Genomic DNA, 22,452 nt, shown 5'->3' on the forward strand with positions numbered 1-22,452 from the left:
GCCTTTACACAAGCTGTTTTTCCTCTCCATGGAAAACTTTACTTTCTTAACTCCCACTCAACCTTCTGTTCTCAGCTTAAATGTCATTTTCTCAGGGAAGCCTTCCCTATCCTTCCTAAAAGACTAATTTAGGTTCTTCTGCTATATCTATACTTTTTTTCATAACTTTTATCTCAATTTCAATTGAATAAATACTTGTACGATTGTTTCTCTGACATTTATCGTCTGTAGCGTCTGAGGGTCAGGCAACATGTCTGAAGTTTCAGCTGTGAATTCCCAGCATCTAATCCTGTTCCTTGTGTCATGGGCACTTAGAAAACATTTGTGAAATAAATTTAAGTCTATGATCTCTACCTGTAAAGTGAAAATTGATATTAGAGAGACTGTTGTAAATCAGAGAATCGAGGTGAAATAGAGACTATTGTAAGGTTTGACTAGCAGCCACGGGGGGCACGCTGATTTTGCAAGAAAAACTTTTAGGCCAAGCCATATGAAACTGCCTACATTTCACTATTCTTGACCTACAAAAAAGGCAGTTTCATACGCCTCAACGCAATGCTAAATATTGTGTGCCCTCTTTTTTATTGCTCTTTACGTCCAGCACCCAAAGAACTCAGTGAAACTACGGCACTATGATGTCACGGTGCCCACCTGGCTTACGTTACATTGAACATTGTATTTAATAAGCTCTTGATGGATATGAGGTCCTGGGGGTAAGGAAGGGGAACTTGCCAATAGGATATAAGCTGGAAGAAGAGCCTGCAGTAACACCTGATAACTCAGTCATGATAATACAAAATCTTTGGAGCTAGTTGGCTAATACTGTAGGAAAAAGATGGAGAAACTTAATGAAATGAAAAAGGACATTGATTTTGCACATAATGGCTTTCTGGGAGAATTGAAATGCTAATGCCTTTCAGGTTACAGGAGAAAACATATCTTGGAAAGTAATTCAGAGAAACAAAAGAAGAAAGAATAAAAGCTCGAGTTTGCGTTCATAAAAAGTAGTCATGTAATTAATTCAGTAAAGGAACATGTTATGGGCTGTTTAATCATAGGAAGTAATTATAAATATGATTTAAAATGTTAACAATCCCTCAAAGTTTTGGAAAATAAAATAGGAATTTTTTTTTTTTTGTAATAATGGCATATAAGTTTTAGACTGCATATGAGGACCATGATCTCTTGTGTGCAGTTTTAGCTTTATGATTCATTAAAGGACTAGGAGAACAAAAATATTATTATACATAAATTTAAACATATTTTATATACCATGTATGATACCATGTATACTGATATTTATTCATTTTGATGTCGTGTTCCTTACACATTTTAAATATCAATCTGTGCCATTTTACTGCAAAATCTTTGTTTTTGATCCTTTGCTTTCTGTTTTGAATCATTCCAATTAACTTTTGCTTCTGCAACACCACTGAAGGTTATCATTTCCATCATTATCAAGATCATCAGTATCCAAGTTGCTAAATACAATGGTAATGGCAGCAGCAGTTGACCTCGTTGATCATTCTTTCCTTCTTATAATAAACACTTTTTACTTGGCTTCCAGGGCTTGGTTCCTTTTGTTCTCCTCTTACTTCATTGGCTGATTCTTCTCTGCTATCTTTTATAGTTTCCCCTCAACTTCCTAAACTCAGATTTTTAGAGTACTCTAGGACTCTGTCCTTGAACCTCTTCTCTGTTTGCATACATTTGTTAGTCAGTGATGTTCAAACTTGTGTTGATCCCTATGCAGTGAAAAAATACATTTTACAATATTCTTGAGCATGCGTGCACACACACACACACACACACACACACACACAGAGACTCTTCATAAAACAATATACTTTGATATATTCTCTTCTCTTTCCTATTTTATTTCAAAACTCTCTTCACACCCACTAAATTGATGTCACTACTCACTTAAAGAGCCACAACTTGTGGTTGAAAACACATTTTTCTAGGTGGTCTAATACAGTTTCATGACTTTAGATGCGACTTTTATGTGAGTGATGCCTAAATATGTGGATAGTTTTCACATTGCATGATAGTGTAGGACCGTAAAAATAACTGCACAGACTGAAACCTTGCATAGCAATCTTCATTATCACTGGGAAAAATGACAATCTTTAAAACTTTTTGTTAAACTATTAAAATCTCTTATTTTAATTAGAAATATATAGGGAAATGAAAAAAATTGTAAGCCTAGTATTATTTAGTACACTGTAACTTAAAACTTTAATAAAAAAAATAAAGCCATTAACAATTACTGTTTTATTTCTTTGTAAGAAACATATCTAGAATAGTTTGAACAGTGATTGCTTCCTCCTTCTTGTATAAATTATGGTACAGAATGAGCATCTTTTCAATGCCTCAGCAAATTGTCATATTCCATCTTAAGTTGGGATCAGCTTCCAACATTTTATCCTTTTCAATGTCATGGAACATCTCTGAAAATTCCTTTCACGTGAAGTTTTCTTTTCTTTTTTTTCTTTCTTCTTTTTTTTTTTTGGCTAGCATCACTTTCTCTAGGACATCTTTATCCCTTTCTTTGTAACTACTTTCCTCATTTATGTCGGTAAGTTTCTCTGGTTGCATATCTAGAGTCTCTCAGATGGTAGCAGTGCCAGTAGTTCTATAATTGGCTTTTTTTTCTATAACTCTATTTGCGTTCAATTTGAATTCACTTCGTGCATTATTACTTTTGATTTCTTTCCTGAAATTCCATATTTATTGGCCAATTCTCTCTTTTAATTACCCATTTCTATAAAATGTTATATGAGTTTATTCTGTGGGATAAGAAGGTAACACAACTGCTTTATTGTCTGCCTTGAACCAAATGACAGATGTGTGACCCATCACCAACAGACTTTAAAAGAAATGACCTGATTGGTCACTAATCACGATGGACATCTGTTATTTTAGGCCATTATTTGTGAACTGAAGAGCTAACAGTGATATGTTCACACTTTATGCAAAGACTCACATCTAATATACCATGGTTACTGAAATTTGAGCCGTGTTTCTGGAGACTGGTATTATTTAACTAAACTGTGGTAGCTGACATTCATCCACGTTGGATCTGTGCCAAGCAAAGACTGCCTGTGTAACTTCAGCAAGGACTTTTCTCTGAACTCTAGCATAGTATATTTTAACTTGAATTTCTTATAGGTAGTTTAAACTTAATATGTCCCAAATAGAACCTCAGAGGAATGTAGATTGACTGGCCAGTCCTACACAGAAGTAGCTAACGTTCATAATTGTTCACTCTTACTCCTTTAAGGCCCTCATGTACCTTTTATTCTAAGGGGCCATATAATAATTATTTTTGGCTTTATGGTAGTTCGAAAATAGCCATAGGTAATACATAAATGAACAGGCATGTCTGTGTTCCAATAAAACTTTATTTACAAAAATCAGGGGGCCAGACCATAGACTGTAGTTTGCTAAACCCTGATCTAGACTATTCCAAAGATCTTGTGGCAAAACCATTCTCAAATCATCTTAGACATAGAATATCTATTTTTAAATAAATCTTTGAACGAAGAAAAGAACTTTCATAATTCTTCTCATAATATCTACTCTATTTTTAACAGCCCTGTGATTACCTCCATTTCTAACCCATATCCTACAGATACAGAAGCCCATTTCCTTTTAACCCCTTTTCATGGACTTAGAAAAGATCTAGTTCTTGACTCTTGTTTAATATTTGCTCGCACTGTATGAGTATTAAGTCAGGCTCCTGGCTTTTGTCCCGAAGGAAAACAATTGCGTTCTTTTATTATAGTATTCTTTTTTTCCATACTAAAATAAGCTTTGTAATTTTTCTGAATCTAGGTTCTGATAGTGTTCTTTGGTTTTGTAACCTTGGTTATATAGCAGTCTAAATGATAATAATTAGTATCTGCATATCATAGATGAATGGGATGCTTTTCTATAGAATCAGAATAAATACTTTTTAGTTATATGAACACTTGGCATTTTTTTAGAGAACAGCCTGGCACAGTGAGGGCATCTACTTTGGAAATAGGAAGATCCAAATTTGGATTCCAGTGTTGCAACTCGCTGGCAAAGTGATCTTGAGCAAGTTACTTTACTTGGTTTCAGTTTTCTCAACTGTCAAGTGAGATTATGAATACCAGGTCTGCACAATTTTGAAGGCTTGTGGTAAGGTAAAGTGATGATCAGATATGATAATATGTGAAAACACTCTACAAATTGAAGAGCACTATATGAATATCATAAGTTATATATTTTTTCTGCTCGCTTCCTTTATCTATGTATGCTATAGGCTTGGTGTACAAAAATTACTGTATTTCTCTACAGTTTACCGTATTCTAACTAATAATTACCAACTTGCATTCTGAGTAAAACTAATTCAACTGCTTTGTTTCATGTGAGCTGCATTTTGAGAGATTGAGCCCTAGGTCGTTATCTGTGGTCAGTCCTATGTGCCAAACTGGGGACATGATCACCATATAAAGCTGACTTCTGTACCTGAATTTTCACATGCCGCAAGGGCTCACCCACCCCTCATAGCTGCTCCCTCATTACCTGACTTGCTCCTATCTTGTCTATTTCCTAATTGGGGTTTGCTCACCTGGCCGTAGATGAGAATCTTAGGATAGTTTGGTTTCCTAAGCTGAATGTGAAAGGCTCCCTCTGCTCAGTCCAGACCCCTACCCATCTGTGGATGGAGGTCAGAGATAAGGACCTTAAATCCGTGGCCTCTACAGATTCTGCTACTATTAAAGATACCTCTAATTCCAGGTATCACAAAATATTCCACCTTGTATTGGAGTGGAGCTCTGTATCATTATGCGACTTCATAGGAGCTTCACCTTTAAAGTTCTGCCACCAAGCAGTTTCTTCAGGTTAGTGTGTGATGCTTTCACTCTGCTTAAAATGCCCAAAATGTCTCATCTGTTTCCTATCAAAACACATTTAGAGAATAACATTACGTATTATTGGGCCACAGTTTTCCAAAGTCCAGCCAATTTCCTATTTAGTCTATTTTAGAGACAGTCCAATGTAAAACAAGTTTAATAATTTATGTAATGGTCTTTTTTTTTTTGTACCTCAACTGCAGTACTATTATAGAGGAATTCAGGGATTTAAAAAAAAAACCTTGATTTTGATATGTAGTAGAATTATAACCTTCATTAATTACTATTCTTTACTACTTTTTGTATTCAAAATTGGTCTGGTTTTGAAGCTTTGATATCTCAAGTGATTAGTTAAGTTGGGCACAATTGAGATTCTTATAGCAAGTGACAGCCCAACTCTAGGGAAAAAGAGGATGTATTTGCTTCACAGAAATGACAAATCCCAGATAGATGTGGCTTCAGGCATGGCTGGATCAGAGTGAAAGTGCGATCCCAAGGACTTTGTCCTGGGTATTGCCGTGCTTGTGTTGTCTCCTTTCTCAGACAGGCACTTCTCTTAGAAGGATAATTTCCCACAAAAATCCTCAACTGGGTCTTACTGGTCTGGCTTGGGTTACGTGCTCCCATCTGAGATAGAGAGATGGAGCTGGCTGATTGGCCTCGGTCGCGTGGATGGACAATGGAGGAAATTGTGGTGCTCTTACCCAACAAAGGACTGGCAAAAGCAGCAGGAGTCCACTTCAGGCACCACGTGAGTAATATTTTAGGCATCTTTGGTTAGGGCCTGGATCCTGTATGAATCAGCTCTATTCTGCCAGTCAGTCTCCTTGTGCCTGAGTTTATTGTTTTCTAAGGGACTGGGAATGAGGGGAGGATTAAACTGAAATTCTTTTGGTCGATACTTATTAAATAATAATTCAGGCAGTCTGCTAGATCCTGGAGATTTAAATAGAGAAGGCACTGTTGTGGTGCTTGAGACAATTACGTCTAATAGAAGACATGTAAATATAAATTCAAGACAAGATAATATTTACTATGATGTCATCATGCTTTGGATATTATGGGAGGAAAGGCACGTAGCCAATCTGGGAGAGGGAGTGGGTATGGAAAAATTTAGGAGGCTCTAACATCTGAGCTGAATCTTGAAGTGTAAGTAAAAGTTTCTAGATAAAGAAGGGAGACCGAGGCATCCAGGCAGAAGGAACAATGTGCACACATATGGAGATGCGATAGGGCATAGGGTGCGGGGCAAGCTGCAAATGATCTAACGTTGCTTGAGGGTGAAGTATGAGTCAGAGAGAGACTGGCAGAGTGGATGAAGGCCAGATGTTGGGAATCAGCATAAGCTACCTAGAGTTTAGATGCAGTTTACAAAGACTTCAGACTATCCTGTGAAAGCTAAGGAGATTTTAAAGGAGCTTACTCAGGGGAAGGAGAGTCCGATGCCTATTTCAGAAGAATCACTCTAGTGACCGTCTGGAGGATGGCTGAGAGGGAGGGTCAGTCTGGAGGCAGGAAGACACCGTAGGAGGCTACTTTAATAGACCCAGTGAGTGATGATGGGGGTAGTGAATGCGAGAGTGTTCAGAAGAAAATGAATATGAGAAATATTGGCAAAGCTAGGTCACTGGATCTATGTGTGAAGGTTGTATTGTGGTTCAGGGTTCTTCCAGACATGAGTCTTCAGGTTAAGAAGGCCGTTTTGGTCAGGACAAAGCAATAGGTGTATTTGGAAGTACCAGAAGCCTCAGAGGAAAGAGTAGGGGAAGTAATTGGGCATCTGTCCTTTATTTGAGGCAGGGTTATGCTGCATCACATTTCCCCCTCTATTGACCGTTTCATCAACATGTATCTATTGAGCATCTTCTATGTGATGGTCACTGTGTTGGGATCCTAATAATGAATTAAACAATCACAATCCCTGTCCCTGTGCGCTCTACAGTTTAGTGGAAAAGACAAATGGATAATATGAACATGTAATTTGAAACATGATTAGTGTTATAGTCACTAAAATAAAAATGGTTTTAAAAGATGGAATAGTTTTTATTTTTATTTTTATATTTTTATTGTTTCAACTATAGTTGATATATAATGCTATATTAATTTTAGGTGTGCAGCACAGTGATTAGATATTTATGTAACTTACAAAGTGATCCCTCCCGATAAATCCAGTACCTATCTGATACCATACATAGTTATTACAATATTACTGACTGTATTCCCCATGCTATACTCTATGCTAAAATAAAACATCTCCATGACTGTTTTGTAACTACTAATTTGTATCTCTTAATCAATCTCCTTCACCTTTCACCCATCTCCATACCCTGGAATAGTTCTAATGCAGTGGAAGGGTCCATTCTGGCTTCAAGGCTAATGTGTATTAAGGACTGTAAAGTTTCGTGTCAGTAGCTGTGACTGGGGCAATATATGGAACTGATTTCGGACTTCTTGGAGCTCATAGATGGTAGAGTTCATGGCAGAGTTCGTAATAGAGTTTTGAGTAATGCTTACTCAAAGATGAGCACTAACAGCCAAAAACAGAGGTAGAGATTGTTAGACTGACCCCTAGTGCAAAGACTGGTCCCTTGAACATTGGGCAGATTTGGTGCAGGGCACTCCTGAGTAATATGTGTCCAGGTGTTTTTAAAAAGAGTGAGTGTAGTTTTCAAAAGTGTTCAATTTGCAGCCAAGAAGAGGCTTACACCTTCAGAAAAGTTGGCTCTTATAATTCTAACTTAGAAAAAAGGGAATAACGAGAAGTACTCCATATGGCTGGTTTATTAAAGATGCTTTTGGATAAATAGTCTAGCTTCATGTTTGAAGGAACCAATCAGTAACCCACCTAATATTAACGACCACCACCAAAATAAACCCCCAAATAACAGCAACAGAAAAAAAAAAACTAGTTGTCTGGTAATTGCCAAAAGGTGGCCTTGGGTTGAAGCCAACTTAAAATTTGGTAAGGCAACAAAAAGATCGTGTGAAAAGGGAAACGGATAAGGTAGAAGGAGTGGGGAAAAAAACATAGGATTAACTGGGAGAAGGATAATAGACCATGTCTTTGTTGTTTATCATTCTGATTTATAAGTCAAGAGGAATTCATTTCCTAGTTAAATTGTTAGAAATAAATTATTCATAGAAGAGCCATCTGTGTTCTCTATTGCCAATTTATCCACAAAGAAGGAACAATATGTTGCGACAGAAGTCTGCTGAAGCAAATTTTTTATGTGACTCATATCACTTTGAAGATTTGCTTCAGTTTTAAACTTATAGCTAATATTTTAGTGTGACAGGAGGTTCATGCTGCATTTCTTACTCTTATAAAAAATTCAGAGAGACTAACAATAAAGGGATACTGTTACTAGTGAGGAGAAAATATATTTACAGCTACTAGAACTTTCTATATATGATGAGATTGGGATAGCCATCTGATTAGAAAAGAGAACAGCTTTCTTAAATTGATAAGACTTAAGTGTTCTAGATAAAAGAATGTTGAGGTGATAAGGAAGGAGTTAGGAGAGAGCTAAACCAGTTCCCAGATCAGCTCATTAAACTGATGAATGAACAAACTACAGTTAACTTGTTTGCTTTCTAGAATTTTTTAAGATTTTAATACCTTAGCTCAAAGACTCTCATTTGCATAATACAATTATGCTGTTGTATCGGTTCACATAAGATTTCCATGTCAGCCTTTCTTGCCTTTTTTTTAGGGTTTTGTTTTGTTTTGTTTTTGTTTTAGTTTTTCCTATTAAAAACACTGTGTGCGCATGTATGTTTGTTTTTCTGGTTTCCCCTTGTATCCTCTCCAAGTTTTCAATATGCTGCTTGTGCTATAATGTCTTTAGCCGGTAAGGCTCCTAGCGTTTCTGTCAGTGTTGAATTTCTGGGAGGTGGAAAGAACGGTGGTTTTAAAGTTAATCTTCATCATCGTAGAAAATAACTTTGCCTCTTTACTCATCCAGAAGTCAGAACAGCTTAGCTCATCTCATAACACAGACATTGGCAAATGGAATATCACCAAGTTATGCGTCTGCAGCAGAAATGAACCAAACCTGTTTCAGGATTCCCCCTGCCACTCCTATGACCCCTTCCCACACTCTGGGTTCTGGCGCAGTGGTGCGATTTATAGTATTTGGGGAAATGCCACTGATATCATGACTTACATGATAACCAAGGCAATAAACAAGGGTAGGTTTCTATAACAACTTATGTACTTTAAGCCTTATTCATTTTATAGGATATCCTCCTCATAACCTGATTGAGTTCTCGTTAGTGTCACAACAACACGCAGCCCTTAATAAACATAATTTTCAGTGCCAGGAGAATTCCAAGGAGCTAGCAAGAACATGTCATCTTTGCCTCTGTTTCTTCAATTGGGAAATACAGGCCTTGAGCGGTTTTCCTCAGTGACGTGTGAGCTCTTGATAAGCACTGTCTAATTAGTACTTGAAAGTTCCCCCTGAGACTGGTACTTCTTGGTTCCCAGAGAGGCTAGCGTACACCTAAGATTTATGTCACACTGACATTTGCTGTCAGTGTGGCATAAATCTTAAAAATTCAGCCCTGACGATCCAATATCAACAGTAAATGAAGAATATAAGATGGTGTTACATTAAAGGAACTGCGAGATGTCGCTGGATGGAAAATTCATCAGTACACATCTAAAGGGAAACGGAATGAGGAAGACAAGTGTTGAAACGTCTCCTGACTGCAGACCCGGGCCTTTGCACCTGTTACTCAGCATCGCTCGAGTGACCTCATATCCTGGTTTGCTCAGGATGGCCCGATTTATAACTGTTTCCCTGGAGTAATTAGTCATTGAGAGCCTTGCACTCCCAAGAGTCCTGATTTGGTTGCTTATCTGATGGATAGTAAAATTGTTTTAATAGCTCGAATAGCATACAGAATCTTAGAATATTGTGTATCTAGAGGACTGAAGTGACTTGGAGAAGAGACGGCTCATATGTATCCTGAACAGAAGGGGCCTGATTATCAGCACTTGGTGGACCTTAGCTTTCCTGTGACATTGGACATGACAATGACTCAGCTTCATTTTGCTAAAGAATGATATATCATTTGAATGTCCTCTGGAGCAGACCGCTGTGATACTTGAGTTTTCAGGGCACTCTTAAGCCAACTCCATACTCACTAACCCTATTTTCTAAGTAGCAGTCTAGAACTCATATTTATAACTTTCAGGGTGGGCATTTTCCATGACATCTTGGTTTCAGTTACTCTCAATTGTTTATCCCATCATATTTGGGCTTTCTTTACGTATTTTTAAAATTTTCTTTTGTCTCTGAGTCCACTCAAAATTTTAGGTTTGACTTTCATACCCAGCTGGAGGGCACGGGTTGTGATCAAGGATGTATAGACATTGTTATTTATTTACTTATTCATTCATTCATTTATTTATTTAATTTATGTATGTATGTGAGGCAACCCTTGGTTGACCTCACAGATTGCAAGGACCTTTTCAGCTTACAATCCCTTATTTTTTTATTTTTTACGTCTACAGCACCTGGTCTTCCTAGATGGTCTCCCATCCAAGTACTAACCAGGCTTGACCCTGCTTAGCTTCCGAGATCAGACGGGATGGAGCTTATTCAGGGTGGCATGGCCGTAGACAATATTGTGACTGCAACAGAAGGACCGCTGTTGCTGTGGTTATGTTGCTGATGCCCAGGCTGGGTATGCAGATAAATTTAGAGTGACTTTTGTAAATGCTTCTCGTAACAATTGACCATCTCTTCTGCTAAAAAAGGGCAGTAAGAAATGCATTCTATACTTCGTACAAAATATAGTATTCTTTTTGGAAATTTTTATTATTTAAGTAAAAATTTAAATAGCATTTCTGGTTTGGCAGAACCTTTAAAAATTTTTCCCCAGTGAGGAAAGTTTCTTCCTACGGCAAAACAGTGAATTTTTACTCATAAATATAACTGCAGCTGTGCTAGTGTGTCCACAGTACTACTTACGGATTTCCTTCTGATATTCCCCAAACTTGTCTTCTTAAGATGTAAATAAACTCGACATGCAGGGAATTCATACAAACATGTCAAATTCAGTTCCAGATTGTAACCACAACAAAAAACGTAAGTTAGAACTGTGCTGTTCAAGATGGTAGCCACACACAGCTATTTAAATTTAAATTAATTAAATTTAATATAATTAGAAATCCAGTTTTCAGTTGTCCTAGCCACATTCCAAGTGCTCCACTGTTACTGTACTGGACAGCACAGATATAGAAAATTGCCACCACTGCTGGGCATTCTACTGAGCAGTGAGGGTATGGAGGAATTGGCAGACATTGTATAAGCACTTTTTTCCTTCTCTGGTGAAAATGTAATTGAGTCAATTTCTAAGAGAATCCTCTGTATTACTCTTAGGCGGCACAGCTGTCCTATAACTTGGAACCCACTAGGAGACATTAAGTTTCATGAAAGTAAGGTCCATGTCTACCTCGTTTTTCTTCGTTACCCTAAGGCCTGGCACAGAGTAAACACTCAATAAACCCTTGCGTGAATAGTAAATGAAAGAGCTCAGCAAAGACCAATTAAAGAGGCCTAACTAAAAAAATGTGGGCATCTTTTGTGGTTTGAGACCTTAGGAATTATGAGAAGGAGCAAGTCATTGGAAATAACTTCTGTGTAGAAACCAGAACACGGAGTAGAGCAAGTGGCATTTGCTGAGTGATTCCTGCTTTTTTTCCTCTTCTCTCTCCTCCTCCCTTTCCTTCATCATCTTCATTATCAAATAGCTAACCTAACTGGGCATTTACACATGCAAGCCACTATTCTAAGTGCTTTTAATAGATTATTTTACTTAATCCTCCCAATAAGTCTATGAAGTAGGTATTATTATTATCATCCCTACATTAGAGTTGAGGAAACTGAGGTTTAGAGAATAAATAACTTGCCCAAAGTCTCACAGCTAGCGAACGATGGAACATCAGTAGAAATCTAGCTTGTCCAGTTCTAGAGCTAGCATTTTTAACCACTAGGAGAGGTACTGCATCTTCTTAAGGTGTCAACCCATTTGGGTTTGAAACTAATTAGAAAAGAGAATAACTGCCGACTGAGTTGGGACATTGGGGGTGATGATGGCCAAGTGTGGGGGCGGGGGGGAGGTAGGGCACAGGCGTTGTTGCCACTGGCTTCCCGTTATTCTTTGGTAGACTTGCCTACTCTGATGCCCTCAGAGTTCCTGCAACCCCAGCCATATCCTCTCTTCCTAACCCTGATTGCATTTTCTTCAGTTTTGTTTGGGGAGGGAAGAAACCTCCCGCGGGTAGATGGATTCCTCTTGGGCTGTGGCAGTGTTCAGCTGCAATAGTCATGTGAATTACAGGATGGATGTAGCAACTGAAGAACAAAATCCTTGTTATTGAAAGCTGCATAACTTTCTCTGGTCACTTTTGTATTAAAATTATGATAATAACACAACATGAGACCAATCCTCTTAACTGAAATTTAAGTGTATGGTACAGTATTGTTATCTATAGGTACGATATTGTACAGCAGATCTCTAGAACTTATTCATCTTGCATAACTGAAATTTTATACATGTTGATTAGAAACTCCCCATTTCTCCCTCCCCCCAGCCCTTGGCCATCATTATTCTATTGTTTGCTTCTTTGTTTAACTATTTTAGATACCTCTTATAAGTGGAATCATGCAGTATTTGTCCTACCGAGATTGGCTTATTTTACTTAGCATAATGTCCTCAAAGTTCATCTATGTTGTCACATAATGTGGGATTTTCTTCTTTTTAAACATAAGGCTGAGTAATATTCCACTGTGTGTATATACCGCATTTTCTTTATTCATTCACCTGTCGATGTTCACTTAGGTTGTTTCCACATCTTGACTATTGTGAATAACGCTGCAGTAAACGTGGGAATGCGAATATATCTCTTCATGATTCTGATTTCACTTCTTTTGGATAAATACTCGGAAGTGAGATTGATGGATCATATGGTAGTTCTACTCTCAATTTTTTGAGGGAACTCCATCCTGTTTTCCATAGTGGCTGTGCCATTTTGCATTCCCACCAATAGTGTATAAGACTTCCAATTGCTCCACATTTTCACCGACGCTTGTTGTCTTTTGTTTTATGATAATAGTCATTCATCTATGCTATAGCAAAATACCACAGACTAGGTAGCTTATAAACAACAAACATTTATTTCTTAAGTTCTGGAGGCTGGAGGTCTGAGATCGGGGTGAATATTTTCTATTTTATTGATGTTATTTATCCTTTCTACTGTTTTTCGTTGTTGTTGTTTATGTCTTCAAATATTAATTTTTGTTTTACAGCTTTTAAAATTCTCAGCTTCTACCTTCTTTTGGCCGACTTTTGTATTTTCTTTGGATTTGACAAAAAAGTTAACAGCTTTAAAAAATAGTAGCAATGACAAGTTAGATATAGTAGTGGAAAAATATTCCTGGCACAGTTATAGACCCAGGAACAGATTTAACAAGGAAAGTGCAGCTCCTATGTGAAGAAAAATGTACAACTTTATTGATACAAATTGTGTCAATGGAAATTAAATTCATATGTTTTAGTAAGAATGTTTTTGACAAGGTATCTCATCATTCAAATACAGAATTTTAAATAACTTTAAAAGGATCATGAACTTGTTAGCAAAAACAATGACAAGGTTCATTTAAAATTTTATGTTGACATTTTGAGATTGTAGATATTATTTACTTGGAACACACATGAAATTAAAGATGGTTAGTTAATATTTAGTAACTGTTTTTATTTCTTCATTGAACCCAAGTAGTTTATATTTTATTTAGGAAAACATTTCAGTATTCTTTTTACTTTTGAATGCTTATAGAATATTTATTTAAGTTAACATTAAAGAATCCCTAAGAAAAGGGGCAGGTAAAATACTAATACAAACTAATAAATGTATTATAAGATCAGAAGTCTCTAGTCTCTCTTAGGGACAGTGTGTATCAGTGTAGTTATCTCTTTGAACTTGTATTATATTTTGTCCCTCATTTTACTACCCTCTCCTCTTCATTGGAAAAAAACATCTCTAAAGGGCTTAGTCCTGAGAAATAAATAAAAGAGTAACAGAAGATGGGTGAGATGGAGTGGGAGGCAAAATTAGAATAGTTGCAATCAGTAAAAATCTTGCAGTACTTTAGTGAGAGAACCGTAAATAAAATATGATTATATATATCCTATAAGAATACATGATAACTCATAATTTATTCAAAACTACATTAAATATGTAGAACTATGCATAATTATTTAATGTATATTTAAATTTTAAATATCATATTTAATATTGAGAGGAGCAATACACTTTCTTATAATCTGAATAGTTCTGGAGCATGATAGAGTTATTTCAGTAAGCCTTGTAATAGTCTACCTTCTATCTGCATCTAACGTTATGTTCAATATACATTATTTGGGTCATGCAGTTTAGCATTTATAGTGAATCTTAGACCTGAGACCACATAATGGCTTCCAAAATTATATTGTGTGCCTTTAGGTGGATGAGTGCTCAAGTTGACTGAAGTGAGCCAAAAATTTAAAAAAGCACTCAAGTTTCTAAAGACTTCTTTCATTATTAAAAGTCAGTCTCTCGCTCTTTCTTTCCCCCATTCTTGATTTTGGAGGTTCCAAATAGTCTTTCTACACTCAAAGAATGGTACATAGGCCAGCAACATGGTATCCCTTGGGAGCTTATTGGAGCTTCAGGCTCTCAGGTCCTACTCCCGACCTGTGGAACTTCATCTTGCATTTTAATAGGATCTTCAGGTGATTCACGTGCATATCCAAGTTTCAGGAGCCTGCCATATGGGATTGGTCGATATTATTATCTATACTCCTGGAAGGATAGGTTAATTTCCCAAAACTACTTATGTTCCACCGCTCTTTGAATCCCTGGGGCACTTCATAATCCTATTGGAAATTTCTACATGTCTTAAATAGGGAAGATGGTTCATATTATGTTAACAGTGTGAGCCATGGGCAATGCTATATCCATTGATTGGTTACCTACTTAGTTGTTGGACATGGTGCCAAATGTCTCATTTATTTATCTATATATTTTCTCATTGAATCCTCTCAACAACTCTACAAAAGAGTTTTAGTAATCCAATTTACAGAAAAGAATACTAAGACTAGGGTAAGGGGGTTACTTGCTATACTTGCTCAAGTCAAGGTTAGATATGTTATGTTATAGCTGAAGTTCAAACTCAAGTCTGTTTCACCGAGGTCCGAGGTCAGAGGTCCACACTCCCTAATCTCTCAGCTTTTTAAAAAACTGTACAATGTTGCTACCACGATGCTGTGCTTTATTGTGCTTTATTTGCCATAAGGAAAAGCATGTAATAGTTTCCTGTTTGTCTGGTATCAAAAAGAAGCCTGTGTACCAGGCGTATGTTGATACTTATGGCAGCTGTAATTTTCCTCTTTCCTGAATCTGACTTATAAATATCTAGTATAAGGTTCCTTAAGTTTGCAAAATCTTTGCGTAATTTCGTGGGTTCTTTTTGTAAATGTGAATGAAAATAATTCATAGTTTTGCTTAAATCAAATTCTCAAAATGTCTATGACCCACAAATCAAGAACCATCACCTTATTCAGTCTGTGTTCCAGTGACCCTCAGCCGTTGGAATTCCCACCTCTCTGCTAGCATCATCAAACTCCTCCCCATAACTAAGCTTTCCCTGCACTGACCTCTGAAATCATTCCTTCTCAGTCCTGGGAGGGCATCTACATCACCTCTAGATCCTTTTAAAAATACAGATGCTCAGACCTTTTGAAATATAATCTCTGGGAATGGGGCTGAGAAATCTGTATGAGTAAGCCCACAAATGATTCTAACATAGAGAGTTCTAAGTGAGCACAATTTTCTTTAAAAACCTTGGACAAAAGAGGACACTTTGTGCGTGCCCTCGTGTGGAAGAATCTTTGGAGGGAGACCTGGGCTTGACCCAAGGCTCTCGCAGGGAATCAACGCCAGCGAAGTGTGCAGAAAAGTTCAGGAGCTCTATGAGGCCCTTTACTCTCCTTTTAAAAGATTCTGTTGCATTGCCTAATGCTTCTGAGACCGGTGTATGTTTGGTGCTGCAAGTCTTTAGTTATGAGGTTGAAAAAATAACATCCTGAAGATGTTTTGACAAATCAGTTTGACTTTGGAGTTGCCTTCTTCTCGAGAGAATTAAAAAGATGGTTCCAAGGCATTTCTGGGAAGAGACTGTTCAACTAAGATTCACATTGCTGGTTTTATTTTAGGTAGGTAATGTTGCTACCACTTTATCTGCTTACTAGCAAATTGAAATTTTTCTTCTTCATTCATCCGTGCCAGCTAGAAATGCTGGACATTTTTCACCCACGCAGGTTCTGATGACATCACTGTTACTCATCCTCTCATATATTCGTCTGTGAAATAGGATGAGCTGTTCATTCATGGGCATAAAGAGAGATGATTGGGGGAAATGAACTTGTGTTTTTCCATTACTATTTGTAATCACGTCTTAGTTCACTGTGATGCTCTACCATTTTCTCTTTGTTTTGGAGAATGATGAAAATGGTCAGCTAACATTTATTGAGAGCTGTGATTTGTGGAGGACATGATTAGAAGCTTGAATACCAACAGTTTGTCAAAGAAGAGATATGGATGTTTAAAAGGTTGTCTGGTCTCCCTCCCCTCTGCAGCATGTCTCTGAGGCACCTTTGTGCTACTAGGGGCCTTAATGACTTCACAGCGACCATTCTGTCTTTCACCAACTCCAGCTAAAAGAAAGTTTGCTCTTCGGCTGTGCTAAATGCTATTGCTTTGTGCCTTCTAGTTACTAATTCCAGTTTTGTCCTCTGGAATTTTGCAGAATGAATCAAATCCTTGCCCACATAACAACTTTTGGAAACTTAAACTTCAACCTTGGGAAACTTGATGCTGCACCTAAATGTCTCAATCTACAAAATGAACTCTTCATGGGCATTATTTTCCAAAATAGACACACGGATCACAACCAAATACGTTAACGAGAGAATCAGCAAAGACATGAATCATAACCAGTTGTCATAGCCCAGGTCCATTCGTGTTTTTTTTCGCCCCTCTTCTAGTGCCAGTTCATTTGACTCTGTTCTGTTCTTGGCCTCTTAGGTAAATTTATCTTTTCATTTTATTTTATTTGATAAGAATACTGACGAAAGACAGCAGAGTCATCTAAGAAAGTTATCTAAAGTAACTAGAAATTAATACTTTCAAAAGATGCCTTAAGATTCAAAAACCATCTATAGTATATAAATACAGAAAGGTATTCTGATAAGCCTTAGGTGTGGTCCATAACTATTACAGTAATTTAAAACTAATTCTTCCTTTCCTAGTGATTAATATCTACAGAAAAATTTCAGATCATGAAACTACATCATTAAAACAATCTCAGCCTTATCTGATTTCTATGTTAAAACTTCTGTGTGTTCACATCATGATGCTTTTAAACAAGTCAAAGACTTTTCTGAATCTAAAGGCTTTTGTAGGCAGTCTCTCCTTAGTAATTAGAAAGTGTTTCACATTAATAATTTTAAATACTAATTTCTGTTATTTTTTTTTAAGTTATGAATTTTTATGAGTGGGCAGAAATTATGTTGTCTTCTCCATCGTGAAGATGGCCTTACAGGTCAAGACTATAGGAAGAAGAGAAGGAATTTTGAATACCTGAAATTGCTGATTAATATTTTTAAAAAATGATTTAATAGGTTAAAGTAAAATTTTTTCATTGATTTATTATGTCTAGTTTCACAGCAAGAGTGATATTATCCTGGTAGGATAATTAACTCAGTTAAAAAAAATTCCCTCCTTCTCTGTACCTTTCTTTCCCCTTAAATTGAATGGATAATGGTACAGAGCTTTGGAAAACATCTCTATCTCAATACAAGAAAAAATCTCAAATAAACCACTTTTAATTCTTGCTGCATAAAATTAAACATAAAGAAAGGCAGTATGGTAGAGGCTAGTTTGATTATATTTCTGAAAATGTGTTTGAAAATTCTTCATCTTTCTTAGACATTTTATTTTCCTTCTGGAGAAGCTTGAAGAAACTGGAAGCTATATATCCCAAATAATTGCTCTTCATGAGCAATGGTGTGTTGGAGTAGGGCTTGTACTGGCTTATGAGACCAGTTTTTAATTTTCAGGAAATTTGTGAGTTGATTGACCTCGTATGGTAGCTTCATATTGGCCATGGTAGGAGTTTTTACACCATGGAAAGTAGAAAATGCTACAGATCAGAGTTGGTTGTTAAACATTTACCAGCATATCATTGTATATGGGTACCTGTAAAATGTTTCTAGCATACTTGTGGAAATATCTTCTGTTTTTTTGTTTACCCCACTTTCTTCAATTAGGATCTTACTAGAAACAGTCTAGATTTAATGTAAGAGAACTTTAAAATTATATGTAGTAGCTAATACATAATTAATATTTTCAAAAATAATTCTGTAATGTATCTCTGTGAAGTAATTCTGGAATGCATTCTATTTTGACTTGCCCATTAAAAATCGATGAAGATTTCACTTTCAAGATGCCTTGTTAATGTAGTTATTTTCAAATATGACTCTGAAAAAGGAAGCAAGGGGAGAGACTATAATCTTTGATACTCCATAAATTCTTCTACAACCAGTTTTTACTCTTTTGCCTTTCCTTTATTTCTTTTCCTCCCTCCATTTTTTTATTTTCTCCTCATCTCTTAGGTAGAAGAAGAATCTATTTTTATAACCATAATCCACCCTCCTCCACTGTTTATTTGGCTCCTGGCATTGTCCATTTCTTTTAGTAATAAGCTCAGCATTATAGGCTGCAAAGATGTGCTGAAACATGAGCCAATGAATGCTATTCTTATTGACAGGTTCTAGGAAACTTGCAGGATTCATTTTGCAAGAATGATTTACAGGCTATATGTTAGAATGTCAAACAAGTGGAAACTATTAGTAGCACTAATGTCTGGGCCCCAGGTTTACCACTGAGGGAGGGAGAGCATTGATTAAAAGGCCCATCTGTTCCAAAGATGTTTCTGACTTGCTTGCATAGCCGTTTGTGAATCGAATCAGTTCACTGATTGTACTGGTTGTCTAGGTATTTGATTATCTAGTTCTCAAAATGATTGGTTAGGTGCAGTTTTACATTAATGGGGTTTTATTTTTGGACACTATATTTAATTCAGCAGTGTGTTTAGTAGATTACATATACTGGGGACATGTATTTTGAAATTGTCACCAGCTCTAAGAATTGTGTAATCAGTGAGTTAAGTATATAATTTTCAAATGAGTTAGTGGACTTATATTTTGGCAATAATTTGATGTTAGAGAAAAAATAGATTCATCTCAGTGTGAGTGTCATCTCTATTTATAGAATGGAAGATGGAAGAGTTCTGTTACTGTAATCAAGTTCTTTCTTTTTTGTCCAAATCATGGGGATGGAATGTATAACATAAGGAATACAGTCAATAATATGCCTATATACAGTAACAGATGGTTACTAGACTTACCATAGTGATCTCTTTGTAAGGTATGTAAATGTCAAATCACTATATTGTCCATCTGAAACTAATATATAGTATTGTATGTTAACTATATATTTTTTTAAAATTATTTCTTAAAATAACTTAATCTGCTTATTTTTCAAATAATGATGTTACATTTATGTAGAATTTCACAATTTACAACTCACTTTCACATTTATCTCATTCTTTCATTAGGTATTTTCCCTCTGCTGTTTTCTTCCCATTTAGAAGTCACTGAATAATTGACTGTAAGATTTGAAAGGGGCCTTCAAATTTTCTAATCAATAACTCTACCCAGTGGTCAGCCTGTCAGCTCTTTCCAAGAGGAGAAAATATTAGAGACAGAGAGGCTGACATTGGAACAAATCAAGGGGTGCAGTAAATGTTTCTTTTTGTGGGAAAGGCAGATAGTATTATTTTTTACTTTTTTGCCCCTTTATTTGATCATTTTTTTTTCAGGCTTAGCCTATTGTACCTGTAGATGTCTGCTTTGGGGGGCTCTCTGGTTACTTTAAGGCTTTTAATTCCTACCATTTGAGGGCTTTGCTAATCTGCCATTAGCTTCAAACTTCACCCACATGCTAAGCCTAAGGAGTGTTGGGTTTCTGGGGTGTAAAATTCGATGCTTCGTTTTTGAAGAATGGAAATTTCTTTGTTTTATCTTTCCTTTTTCTTCTTTTACTTTATTTACTGCTTTATTTCAAATCACACCAATATACAATTGGGACAAATTAAGAAATACAAGTATAGATCTTAAAACCATTTGCCTGCTCTGGTTTGGAATTTATTGAATTATTTCTGACTTCAATAACACTTTTTAAAAACCTATAAGTTATTCTTCTGATGAGAATACAGATCCCATCAGCTATATTAAGTGTTCTGTGAATCCAGTCTTAAAAAGAGGGAAACTTGGCCCAGCCATGGTGAATTTGGTTTGTGAGGTGATCATCTTTTAGTCACGGCTTGACCAATGATTGTGTGACTGCGAAGGAACTGGGAAATGGATAGTTACAGGAAATTATGGAAAAATTGATGCAACAGGGAAACTGTACTTCCTGAGCTTCTGCAGCGTACCCTTGGCAAATATGATGATCCCTTAGCTGCAGGATCAGGAACTCAGGGTAACTACTGTGTAAAAAGGAAAGTGAACTAGATATTGAGTGAGGAAAGTAAGATGAATGTAAAAACAACCATCCTCAAGTGAACTGACAATAGTTCTAGCTGCCTTTTCTTCCCGTTGCTAGGAGAGAGATGAGCATGGTATGTGTGCATTACCCACTGTATCCACAAGGAGTGACGTACCTGATAAACCTGAGATTTGCTCTGCGTAGACACTGTAAACAGGAATGGATACATCATCCATTTAGCAACCTGTCGTCAACTCAATTTGTACAGCACAGAAAAGAAAATTAAGTGATGACGAAAAGCTGCCACTCCTTTGTTAAATAAATTGAAGTTAAGTTGACACAGAAAGGCTTATTCAAAGTCCAAAGTTTTCAATTTTATCTCTATTTCTGGAGTGATGATTCTAAAGGCAATGTCTCTTCAGGTCTCTTTTTTTTAGACTTTATAACAAAAACAGCTTGGGAGCTGCTTGCCTAGAGAGGTTCTGTGGTTCTCCCGAGACCACGGAGATTAATCTTTTTCCCGAGAAATCAACTTTTCACAACACTGCTTGCTGTCTTCATTTCCGAAGAAGAAGTTTCATGCCTTCTTGGGAGTATCGAATATAGCAACAAGTGTCGAGGCCTCTAAATATTCCCCGTGGAGTATGGTCTCCCTGACACTCCCTCAAGCCCCCTTCCATTATTTATTCCTTTTTCTGTTCCAGAAAGGTGTTCTGGCAGCCACGGCTGCACCTGCATCTATCTCGAGGGCATGCAGCACTGTCAGTCTTGCTGCTGGGAGGATGAGATTTAAAAGCAGACCTTTCATTTACTCATTTACTCATGAACTTATTTAATTGCTGCTTATTGTGCTCTTACTATGTTCCCGACTCGTGCCGGGCATGAGCCAGAGACACTAGTGAGCTAAAATAGTCTATACAGTCTGGTGGTGGTGAATTAAACAAGTAACCACACTGATCACTGTATATTTTCAAACTGAGGTATTAAAAATAACAAAGGAGCTGGACTTGGACTAAACACACTCTGAGAAAACCTTATTTATCTATGATCAGAAGGATGTGAGGGCAAATGTGAGTGCAGTGTGTGTGTGTGTGTGTGTGTGTGTGTGAGAGAGAGAGAGAGAGAGAGAGAGAGATAGAAGCAAGCATAATAGGCAAGGGCCCTGTGGCTGAAGGAAGCATGGCTGAAAGAGGTGAGGGAAGGATATTGCTTCAGAGAGCAGAAGGGCGAATCAGGCCAGACCGTGTGGGAGTTAGAAATCTTATAGAGAATACTTTGTCTATATGGTGAATGCAAATGAGAAGTTAGCTGATGGATTTTTAGGGAGAGGAGAACCGCTGGGAGTTGTGTTTTGAAAAGATAACTTCAGCTTTGGGAGAGCAAAGGGCTAGAGAGGGGCCATAGAGGCAGTAGGAATATTCCAGTTTGGAACCTGGAAGGTGGTGGTTTGTGTATCCAACATTCCTTCATCGTTGCCTCACCCCAAACACTGTTTGTTCCCTGCACGTCTGTGTCTTCTTCCAGACCCTACATTCCTTGAGTTTAGGAATGCAGCTTTATTCACTTTTGGATAACCTTATAGTGTCTGACACCAGGATTTGCATATATACGTTCAACAAATGCTGTATTTAAACTGTAGCTTTTCATCTCACAAGACACGTTAAAAGCATACAGTCCTTCCGTGTTCTGGTAATAGCATTATCTAGCGATCTAATTTATTCCTGAAGACAGAGGAAGATAAAAATACACTTGCCTTTTCTTTTGCTAAGTCATATGTGCTTCGCATTTTATTTCCATCCATTAATATCTTCTATAAAATGACCTTTATAGTCCTATTTTCATGTCAACCTAAAGCATTGCTATTGTCATTATTGTTATTATCGCCTCACATATATAATAGACATA

General features: G+C 36.9%; 1 protein-coding gene and 1 pseudogene across 1 annotated transcript in view; one reads left to right on the forward strand and one right to left on the reverse strand.

Moving 5' to 3' along the window:
- CPE (carboxypeptidase E) overlaps positions 1 to 22,452 on the forward strand; it is an 85,448-nt gene that overhangs the window by 37,317 nt on the left and 25,679 nt on the right. The gene's annotated exons all lie outside the window — the stretch shown is intronic.
- Positions 10,399 to 10,517, reverse strand: LOC120613535 (uncharacterized; annotated as a pseudogene).

Source organism: Pteropus medius, unplaced genomic scaffold (genome assembly GCF_902729225.1).
Source record: "Pteropus medius unplaced genomic scaffold, Ma_sr-lr_union100, whole genome shotgun sequence".
NCBI classification, from domain to species: Eukaryota; Metazoa; Chordata; class Mammalia; order Chiroptera; family Pteropodidae; genus Pteropus; species Pteropus medius.